General features: G+C 42.0%; 1 pseudogene; it reads left to right on the top strand.

The window, feature by feature from the left end:
• LOC112077422 (T-box transcription factor TBX18-like) overlaps positions 1 to 7,694 on the top strand; it is a 25,021-nt pseudogene extending 17,327 nt beyond the window's left edge.
• Positions 7,695 to 11,722: the final 4,028 nt, after the last annotated feature.

An 11,722-nucleotide genomic window follows, 5' to 3' on the forward strand; every position in this document is an offset into this window, starting at 1 on the left:
CCGCACCCGCGAGCCGGGATACGTGTGTGACCGCCACTGTGACTGCTCGTGTTGACTATGTGGTTTAGATTGTCGTAACTGACTGGGTGATTGGTGAGTATTCGGGAAGGTATATTCAGTGATGGAACTGCACTCAAACGCAACGTCCGCACGTCCGCTGCATATCTCTTTAGTCTGCTCCACCCGCGGCGTGGAACTCCCGGTCCCGGCACTAGTACATCGATTTTTACGGTAGGCCGCGGCTCCGAGGTTTTTCGTTCGTACTGACTGTGACATGGCTCGATATGTGTCGTTTAGTTGAGACTGACTGCTGACTGTGTAATTATGTCGACTTTTAGCTCTGTGTGTAGGGGCTGGACAATGGTTGACTGTGATATCGTGGCTTTAGCTTTGAACCTGTACGTCGCTTGGTGATATGTGGTTTTGAGAGTGGAAGGTGGACTTGTAGGGACTCTGAGTATGGTGCCGCCGTTTTGTCCGAACTGACTGTCGACTGTGATGATGTAGGTTAGTTGCTAAGTGACTATCGACCTGCTGGATATGGTGTGTTAGCTTGATAGCCCACTGACTGCTGAACCTGTGATTTGTGCCGGTCTTGTGAGTTGAACTGACTGTGATATGTGTTTTGATTTGTAACGACTGGTGAGCCTGTATATGTGGAAGTTAGTTTGAACTGGCACTCGCTGGAGGTTGTAGGGTAAAATATGTAGAGCCCCGTTCCCCTGACTGGGCGGCCTGTCTTCGTAGTTGTGAACCCACTGACCTGGGTGTGACCTGTGATATAGTGTTTTGAGTCCTGTACCTAACTGTGATATTAGCGTTTTAAGTGTGGTAACTGACGTGGCTTACTGTACCGTGATGATGGTGTTCTCTTGTTTAACTGGACTGGACTCTCTTATCGGGCGTTTCACGTTGTACTGACTTGTGACATGTGCGATGGCAAGTGTTTAGTTCGTACACTTACTGTGACCTTAGTGATCCGCATGTGGTCTAGTTGTACTGACAAGTGTGATGATGTGGTTTTCAGTTCTACGGACGTGTGACGTGTGATATGTCTGTGTTTAGTAAAGTTCATCTGACTCGTGAGCCATATGGACTATGTCGTTAGTGGTGTAGCATAAGGAGCTGTGACGACCTTTTACTGTGGGAAGTTGGGTTTATAGTCCTAGTAGCTCGACCGGGTTTGAGCGTGAGTGAGTAGTGTGTGTTTAGGTAAGTGTACTGATGTGTGCACCTCTAAGAGATAGTACCCGGGTTATGTAGTTATGTACTACCTGGCTCTATGTGTGTGGTTTTAGTTAGAACTGACTGTGACTGTGATATGTGTTGTTAGTTTGTACTGACTGTTGACTGTGAGATATGTGGTTTAGTGTATGACTGTGACTGTAGTGTTGTACTGACTGTGACTGTGATATGTTGGTTTAGTTGTACTGACTGTGGACTGTGATATGGTTTAGTTATACTGACGTGACTGTGATATGTGGTTTTTAGTTGATACTGTGACTGTGAATATGGTTTTAGTTGATACTGACTGTGATATGTGGTTTAGTTGACTGACTGTGATATGTGTTTTAGTTGTAGACTGTAATGTGATATGTGGTTTAGTTTTTGTACTGACGTGACTTGAGTATGTGGTTTAGTTGAACTGACTGTGATATGTGGTTTTAGTGTTACTGACTGCTGACTGTGATATGTGGTTTATATTGACTGATGACTGTGATATGTTGGTCTTATGTTGAACTTGACTGCTGATTATGTGTTTTAGTTGTAATGACTTGACTGTTATTGGTTTTAGTGAACTGACTGTGATATATGGTTTTTAGTTGAACTGACTGTGACTGTGATATGTGGTTTTAGGTGAACTGACTGTGACTTGTAATGTGGTTTTTAGTTTTAACCTGACTGTGACTGTGATATTGGTTTTAGTTGAACTGACTGTGTATGTGGTTTTAGTGTCTGACTGACTGTGATATGTGGTTTTTGTTGAACTGACTGTGATTTGTGGTTTTAGTTACTGACTGTGATATGTGGTTTTAGTTGTGATGAATCTGGAATGTGATATGTGGTTTAAGTTGTACTGACTGTGGACTGTGATATGTGGTCTTAGTTGAAATGGACTGTGATATGTGGTTTTAGTTGTACTGACTGTGACTGTGATATGTGGTTTTAGTTGAGACTGACTGTGACTGTGTATGTGGTTTAGTTGTACTGACTGTGACTGTGATATGTGGTTTTAGTTGTACTGATGTGACTGTGATATGTGGTTTTAGTTTGACTGATGTGTATGTATTTTTAGTGTACTGACTGGATGGATATAATGGTTTAGTTGAACTGGACTGTGACTGTGTATGTGGTTTAGTTGTACTGACTGTGACTGTGATATGTGGTTTTAGTTACTGACTGTGACTGTGATATGTGGTTTTAGTTGAACTGACTGTGACTGTGATATGTGGTTTTAGTTGAATGACTGTGACTGGAATGTGGTTTTAGTTGAACTGACTGTGATTTGGTTTTAGTTGAACTGACTGTGATATGTGGTTTTAGTTGAACTGACTGTGATATGTGGTTTTTAGTTGTAACTGACTGTGACTGTGAATGTTTTTTAGTTGAACGTGACTGTGATATGTGTTTTAGTTGTAACTGACTGTGACGTGATATATGGTTTTAGTTGAACTGACTTGTACTGTGGTATGTGGTTTATGTTGTACTGACTGTGACTGGTGATATGTGGTTTTAGTTGTTACTGACTTGTGACTGTGATATGTGGTTTTAGTTGAACTGACTGTGACTGTGATATGTGGTGTTAGGTAAACTGACTGTTGACTGTGATATGTGGTTTTAGTTGAACTGACGTGCTGATATGTGGTTTTAGTTGAACTGACTGTACTGTGATATGTGGTTTTTAGTTGGAACTGAACTGTGTATGTGTTTAGTTGTAATGACTGTGACTGTGATATGTGGTTTGTTAGGACTGACTGACTGTGATATGTGGTTTTAGTTGACTGACTGTGACTGTGATATGTGGTCTTAGTTGATAGACTGTATAGTGTTGTCTGACTGTGAATGGATTGTAGTTTTTTGAACTGACTGTGACTGTGATATGTGGTTTTAGTTGACTGACTGTGACCTGTGATGATGTGGTTCTTAGTTGTACTGACTGTGACTTGTATATGTGGTTTTAGTTGTAATGACTGTGACTGTGATATGTGGTTTTAGTTGTACTGACTGCTGACTGTGATATGTGGTTTTAGTTTACTGACGTGACTGTGATATTGTGGTTTAGTTGTCTGACTGTGATGTATATGTGGTTTTAGTTGAACTGACGTGACTGTGATATGTGGTTTTATTGTACTGACTGTGACTGTTTGATATGTGGTTTTAGTTTGAACTGGACTTGTGATATGTGGTTTTAGTTGAACTGACTGTGACTTGAATGTGGTTTTAGTTGACTGACTGTGATTATGTGGTTTTAGTTGAACTGACTGTGATATGTGGTTTTAGTTGTACTGACTGTGAATGTGATATGTGGTTTTAGTTGACTGATGTGACTGTGATATGTGGTTTTAGTTGAACTGACTGTGACTGTGATATGTGGTTTAGTTTGTAGACTGTGACTGTGATATGTGTTTTAGTTGAACTGACTGTGATGGATATGTTGTTTAGTTGACTGACTGTGACTGTGATATGTGTTTTAGTTGAATGACTGTGATATGTGGTTTTAGTTGAACTGACTGTGACTGTGTGTGTTTTAGTTGAACTGACGTTGTTGATATGTGGTTTTAGTTTAACTGTGACTGTGATATGTGGTTTTAGTTGTATGACGTGAATGTTGATATGTGGTTTTAGTTGTACTGACTGTGACTGTGATATGTGTTTTAGTTGAAACTGACTGTGATATGTGGTTTTAGTTGTTGACTTGACTGTGATATTGGTTTTAGTTGAACTGACTGTGATGGGTGTGGTATGTGGTTTTAGTTGAACTTGACTGTGATATTGTTTTAGTTGTAATGATGTGTTGATATGTGGTTTTAGTTGAAATGACTGTGATATGTGATTTAGTTGTAAATGACTTGACTGTGATATATGGTTTTAGTTGAACTACTGTGACTGTTAGTGTATGATGTGACTGTGATATGGTGTTATAGTTTATGACTGTGACTGTGATATGTGGTTTTAGTTGACTGACTGTGACTGTGATATGTGGTTTTAGTTGAATGACTGGACTTGATATGTGTTTAGTTGAACTGACTGTGATATGTGGTTTTAGTTGAACTGTGACTGTGATATGTGGTTTTAGTTGTAACTGACTGTGACTGTGATATTGTGTTTTAGTTGAACTGACTGTGACTGTGTATGTGTTTTAGTTGTACTGACTGTGACTGTGATATGTGGTTTAGTTGAACTGACTGTGACTGTGATATGTGGTTTTAGTTGTACTGACTGTATATGTGTTTTAGTTGAACTGACTGTGACTTGATATGTGGTTTTTAGTTGAACTGACTGGCGTGATATGTGGTTTAGTTGTACTGGCTGTGACTAGTGATATGTGGTTTTAGTTGTAATGACTGTGACTGTTGATATGTGGGTTTTAGTTGTACTGACTGTGACTGTGATATGTGTTTATAGTTGTACTGACTGTGACTGTGATTATGTGTCTTAGTTGCTGACTGTGACTGTGATATGTGGTTTTAGTTGAACTGACTGTGACTGTGATATGTTTTAGTTGTACTGACTGTGACTGTGATATGTGGTTTTAGTTGAACTGACTGTGATATGTGGTTTTAGTTGAACTGACTGTGACTGTGAATGTGGTTTTAGTTGAACTGACTGTGATATGTGGTTTTAGTTGAAACTGACTGTGATTATGTGTTTTAGTTGTCTGACTGTGACTGTATATGTGGTTTTAGTTGAACTGACTGTGACTGTGATATGTGGTTTTAGTGTGAACTGACTGTGATATGTGGTCTTAGTTGTCTGACTGTGACTGTTATATGTGGTTTTAGTTGAACTGACTGTGACTGTATATGTGGTTTTAGTTGAACTGACTGTGACTGTTATATGTGGTTTTAGTTGAACTGACTGTGACTGTGATATGTGGTTTTTAGTTTGTACTGACTGTGACGTTGATATGTGTTTTAGTTGTACTGACTGTGACATTGTGATATTGTGGTTTTAGTTGAACTGACTGTGATATGTGGTTTTAGTTGAACTGACTGTGGAGATATGTGGTTTTAGTTGAAGCTGTGACTGTGATATGTGGTTGTAGTTTGAACTGACTGTGATATGTGGTTTTAGTTGTAACTGACTGTGATATGTGGTTTTAGTTGAACTGACTGTGATATGTGGTTTTAGTTGTAACTGACTGTGACTGTGATATGTGGTTTTAGTTGAACTGACTGTGATATGTGTTTTAGTTGAACTGACTGTGACTGTGATATGTGGTTTTAGTTGAACTGACTGTGATATGTGGTTTTAGTTGTACTGACTGTGACTGTGATATGTGGTTTTAGTTGGAACTGACTGTGACTGTATATGTGGTTTTAGTTGTACTGACTGTGACTGTGATATGTGGTTTTAGTTGAACTCTGTGACTGTGATATGTGGTTTTAGTTGTACTGACTGTGGACTGTGATATGTGGTTTTAGTTGAACTGACTGTGATAATGTGGTTTTAGTTGTATGACTGACTGTGATATGTGGTTGTTAGTGACTGACTGTGATTGTGGTTTTAGTTGAACTGACTGTGACTGTGATATGTGGTTTTAGTTTGTATGACTGTGACTGTGATATGTGTTTTTAGTTGAACTGACCTGTGATATGTGGTTTTTTAGTGTACTGACTTGGACTGTTGATATGTGGTTTTAAAGTTGAAAACTGACTGTGACTGTGATATGTGGTTTTAGTTGTACTGACTGTGACTGTGATATGTGGTTTTAGTTGAACTGACTGTGATATGTGGTTTTAGTTGAACTGACTGTGACTGTGAAATGTGGTCCTTGTATCTACCTTAGTTGACTGGAAGTTGGTCTGGATTAGAGTGTCTGTTAGATGAATAAAAGGTCAATGTAAAATGTAACTGATTAGTTTAGTTTTCTGATGTTACTCTGTGTCTGTCACTCTGCAGGAGCCCCAGGGCCCCACGGAGGTGTTGGATCGCCTCACCTGCTCTCCTCCTCTCCTTGCTCCTCCCCCTTCCAGGTGTGGCCTCTCTCTCCCCCGGACTACACCTGCAGCAGGCCGACACACACACCCCTACATCGCTACAGTAACCTCCCCGAGCCCTTCCCCTCTCCTACGTCGCGAGGACCGTCAGCCTATGACACCGAAGGATTTTGCTCTATGTCCCTCCCTCCCTCTCAGATTGGCTATCTACAAAACCCCGCCCACCAGGGTTATGGAAGTCTCCGCCTCCACTCCCCCCCTTACGGTCTCTACGGTTACGCCTTCCCCCCCTCCCCCCGCCTGGTTGCCAGCCCAGACAAGATGGCGGCTCCTTCTGCCACTGCAGCCAATCAGAACGCTTTTCTCGGCTCCTCACCCAGCGGAACCCTGGCGGACAGTCTGGGCATGCTCAGTGGAGGCCAGCAGGCCAACTTCCTGTTTGACTCTCGGACGCTGGGAATGGCTGGCAGCCAGTCAGGGGGAGGGGCTTCACAGGTCACTACCCACATGGGCTGAGAAATACTCCGACCCTGACCCCCAGGGTTGCTATGGGAAATAGCTGCTGCTCCGGGTAGGGCATGGGTTTGGAACTCTGGAATAAACCACCAGCCAATGAGGATTGATGAGACATCTCACYGACCTATGGGGAGACAGATAGAGATGGAGAGATGGAGAGAGATGGAGGAAACAGAGCGAGACAGCTTTAGTGACGTTTGTTTGAGCGCTAAGAAAGATAAAGAGAGAACGGCAAACTCCGCTGACTAAAGGGACGTTGTTGTTGTTGTTCCTAAGTATGTTATTAAAAMACTAAATTAACAGAAGCTTCAGAGAGACTGAAACAGCTGCGTTGGAGGGGATCTGGGGGTCCGGTACAAGACTGGAGACCCGAGAGAATAAACACACCCTACCGACCAACCAGCCGCGGAGCTGGAGATTCAACATCGAGAAGAATCGGGAAATAAACACCAGGAACGCTTCAGCACCTGTGGTCTCCTATACAGCGTCTGTGAACAGTTAGAACCTCACACAGCTCCTAGGAACAGAGTTGACATAGTGAGAGGCATACTGAGATATATGAATGGTGTTATAAAGGATGGATGGCTGTATTCCCATGCCAAAGATACAGTATCAGGCAATCTGCAATGTTTCCCTATTCCTTATGTAGTGCATTTCTCCTGGATGGAAACCTATAAAGCAGCCCTATGAAGCTCTGGCCTAAAGTAGTGCACTATATAAGGAATAGGACTTACATCACACGTTGTGTGTGTGTGGCATGTTTTAACTATTTGACTTAAAGGTGTCATAACTGCTTATAACCTTTATACATAATGAACTGTGTTAATGGTGGGTCATGTGACCTAACGCACTTACTGCCGATACACACACACACACACACACACACACACACACACACACACACAAACACACCACACACTGCCAACACACAGCGTTCTGCCTGGCCTCTGTCTATGACGGACAAGCAGCTTCATGAGCCAAAAAAAACAATAAAAGTATAATATTATTACACACTAACCACAGAGAACCTGTTTCACACAATCCTTTTGTAATATATCAAGCATCAAATGTGTGTGTGTGTGTGTGTGTGTGTGTGTGTGTGTGTGTGTGTGTGTGGGTGGTGTGTGTGTGTGTGTGTGTGTGTGTGTGTGGTGTGTGTGTGTGTGTGTGTGTGTGTGTGTGTGTGTGTGTGTGTGGTGTGTGTGTGTGTGTGTGTGTGTGTGTGTGTGAGTGAGTGAGAGAGAAAGATGGTGTGTGTGTGTGTGTGTATGTGTTGGATGCAATGATCAAGCTCTTACAGAATCTCAGAATCAGAAGTCGAAACCCTTGTAAACAGAACATTTCAAAGGTTAAAGGTTAAGGTTTGGGAAGGCTTAAAACAAAAAGCCAACAAATGAAAAACGAGTGTCTATGTGCTGAACACGCGGAGCCCTAACCCAAGCAGCCTGGAACTATACTGAACTAAAACGTAAACACAACATGCAACAATTAATAAATGGTATTCAGTTAATTTAAGGAAATCAGTCAATTGAAATAAATTCCTTAGGCCCTAATCTATGGATTTGAATACTGGGCAAGAGCTCAGCCATGGGTGTGCCTGGGAGGGCATAGGAGCCAGCCCCACCCACTGGGGAGCCAGGCTCAGCCAACCAGATTTATTTTTTCCCACAAAAGGGCTTCATTAAAGAGAGAAATCCTCCTCAGTTTCATCAGCTGTCCGGGTCTCAGAAGAACCCGCAGGTGAAGATGCCTGATGTGGAGATCCGGGGCTGACGTGATTACACGTGGTCTGTGGTTGTGAGGTCGGTTGGATGTACTGCCAAATTCCCTAAAAAGACTTTGAAGGCGGCTTATGGTAGAGAAATGAATATACATTTATCTGGCAACAGCTCTGGTGGACATTCCTGCAGCCAGCGTTCCAATTACAGACACCCTAAAATCTTGGGACATCTGTGGCATTCTGTTGTGAGACAAAATTGCACATTTTAGAGTGGCCTTTTAATGTCCCAGCACAAGGTGCACCTGTGTAATGACCATGCTGTTTAATCAGCTTCTTGATATGCTACACCTGTCAGGTGGATGAATCGTCTTGGCAAAGATAGGGATGTAAACAGGGATGTAAACACATTTTTGCACAACATTTGAGAGAAATTGGCTTTCTGTACAGTGCTTATGGAAACATTCTGGGATCTTTTATTTCAGCTCATGAAACATGGGACCAACACTTTACATGTTGCATTTATATTGTTGTTCATAAGACATATGAGGACAGTGAGGTCCGGACCTTTGTCATTTTTTCAAATTTGAAAAAAATACAGAAATAATACAAATATAGATTTTGTACAAATAAAGAAAATCAATTACGGATCATCTAAATATGGATCCCAACATTTTATTTTATTATTTTTATCACTTTATAGAGCACTCACGCTTATCTTCTTGATATGACTGAGTTCTACTCGTGTCGCTTTGTGAAAACGTGCTCACTAGAGAAATAGGCAAAACTAGAGACGCTGCTGTGTGTTTGCCACATTTAAAAGCCATACAGTGACTCCTGCCATATCTACAGATATCCCCCAAACAACTAAAAACCCACTCTCTGAGAATGGTAGTATTACTTAGCCAGCTAGAGGGATGAAGTAAGAAGCCAATCTCAGCAGGAGACAGAGGAGACAGAGAGTGAGAGAGGAAGCAAGCAAAGAGAGAAGCTAGTACAGTGGTTCCCAAACTTGGGGTCGGGGTCCGATGTGCGGTCCCATGAGAAAATATGTACTAATCTTATCAAACAGGTTAGCAACTTAAAAAGAGAAGATATGTTTCAATATAACATCTCCACAGGACCTATCCTCCCTACAGACCTACATTACAATACAACCACTGTATGTTTCAATATAAACATCTCCACAGGACCTATCTTCCCTATAGACCTACATTACAATACAACCACTGTGTTTCAATATAACATTCCACAGGACCTATCTTCCCTATAGGTCGACATTAAATACAACCACTGTGTTTAATATAACATCTCAACAGGACCTATCTTCCCTATAGGTCTACATTAAAATACAATCACTGTATGTTTCAATATGAACATCTCCACAGGACTATCTTCCCTATAGACCTACATTAAAATACAACCACTGTATTTTTCAATATAAACATCTCCACAGGACCTATCTTCCCTATAGACCTACATTACAATACAACCACTGTGTTTTCAATATAACATCTCCACAGGACCTATCTTCCCTATAGGTCGACATTAAAATACAACCAATGTGTTTAAATATAACATCTCAACAGGACCTATCTTCCCTATAGGTCTACATTAAAATACAATCACTGTATGTTTCAATATGAACATCTCCACAGGACCTATCTTCCCTATAGACCTACATTAAATACAATCACTGTATGTTTCAATATAAAACATCTCCACAGGACCTATCTTCCCTATAGACCTACATTAAATACAACCACTGAATGTTTCAATATAAACATCTCCACAGGACCTATCTTCCCTATAGACCTACATTAAAATACAACCACTGAATGTTTCAATATGAACATCTCCACAGGACCTATCAACATCCAAACAATACAGTTTCTAGTTTACCCGTTACCCACCTTTTTTTTTACCAGTAGATCGCTGATATTAATACAGAATCGTAAGTAATATTCTAATACGTCATGTGATCGTGATAATATGATAATCTGTGTGCTACGTTGATGTCTGATTGTGCGGAGCTTAATTAGTAATGCCTAGGAATCCAAATGTGAATGTGTTGTAATTTGAGAAAAGCGAGTTGATGATTTTATGTCCTGATTACAGCTGACTGAACAGTCCTGATGCTGTGAGAATCACGTCTCATATCTCCACTCTTTATAACATTACAGCTGTGTAGCTAATAGACTAGGTGTTGGTAGATGGACTGAGGTGAATGAACCTACAGCAGCCAAGGTGATAATGGCTGGAGTCATTTTAGACTGTTTTTTTTCTCTTCTCCAAATAGCATTTGAACGAGTTTTAATTGTATTGAAACGCAGTATATGACTTCAACTAAAAAAAAGTTCTCTGCCTGGTTTAAAAAAAACCCTGATAACAGATCCTACTTGATGGTAGTAAGCTCACCGTTATCGCATGGCCGGTTTTAATGGCTTTGCCTGACCTGGATGGACGTCTAATTTCACAGAAGATCTTGAGTGACTTGGCTGTGCGGTCAGAGGGTAGGGACGAAGATAGGACTTGGTCCTGTGGTGTCAGAGGGTAGGGACGAAGATAGGACTTGGTCCTGTGGTGTCAGAGGGTAGGGACGAAGATAGGACTTGGTTCTGTGCTGTCAGAGGGTAGGGACGACGATAGGACTTGGTTCTGTACTGTCAGAGGGTAGGGACGAAGATAAGACTGGGTCCTGTGGTGTCAGAGGGTAGGGACGAAGATAGGACTTGATCCTGTGGTGTCAGAGGGTAGGGACGACGATAGGACTTGTTCTGTGCTGTCAGAGGGTAGGGCAAAGATAGGACTTGGTCCTGTGGTGTCAGAGGGTAGGGATGAAGATAGGACTTGGTCCTGTTGGTGTCAGAGGGTAGGGACGACGATAAGACTTGGTTCGTACTGTCCGAGGTAGGGATGAGATAGGACTTGGTCCTGTGGTGTCAGAGGGTAGGGACGACGATAGGACTTGGTCTGTGGTGTCAGAGGGTAGGGACGAAGATAGGACTTGGTCCTGTGTGTCAGAGGGTAGGGACGACGATAGGACTTGGTCCTGTGCTGTCAGAGGGTAGGGACGAAGAATAGGACTTGGTCTGTGGTGTCAGAGGTAGGGACGAAGATAGGACTTGGTCCTGTGCGTCAGAGGTAGGACGACGATAGGACTTGGTTCTGTGCTGTCAGAGGGTGGGACGAAGATAGGACTTGGTCCTGTGCTGTCAGAGGGTAGGGACGAAGATAGGACTTGGTCCTGTGGTGTCAGAGGGAGGGACGAAGATAGGACTTGGTCCTGTGCTGTCAGAGGGTAGGGACGAAGATAGGACTTTGTCCT

Source organism: Salvelinus sp. IW2-2015, unplaced genomic scaffold (assembly GCF_002910315.2).
Source record: "Salvelinus sp. IW2-2015 unplaced genomic scaffold, ASM291031v2 Un_scaffold4549, whole genome shotgun sequence".
Classification (NCBI taxonomy): Eukaryota; Metazoa; Chordata; class Actinopteri; order Salmoniformes; family Salmonidae; genus Salvelinus; species Salvelinus sp. IW2-2015.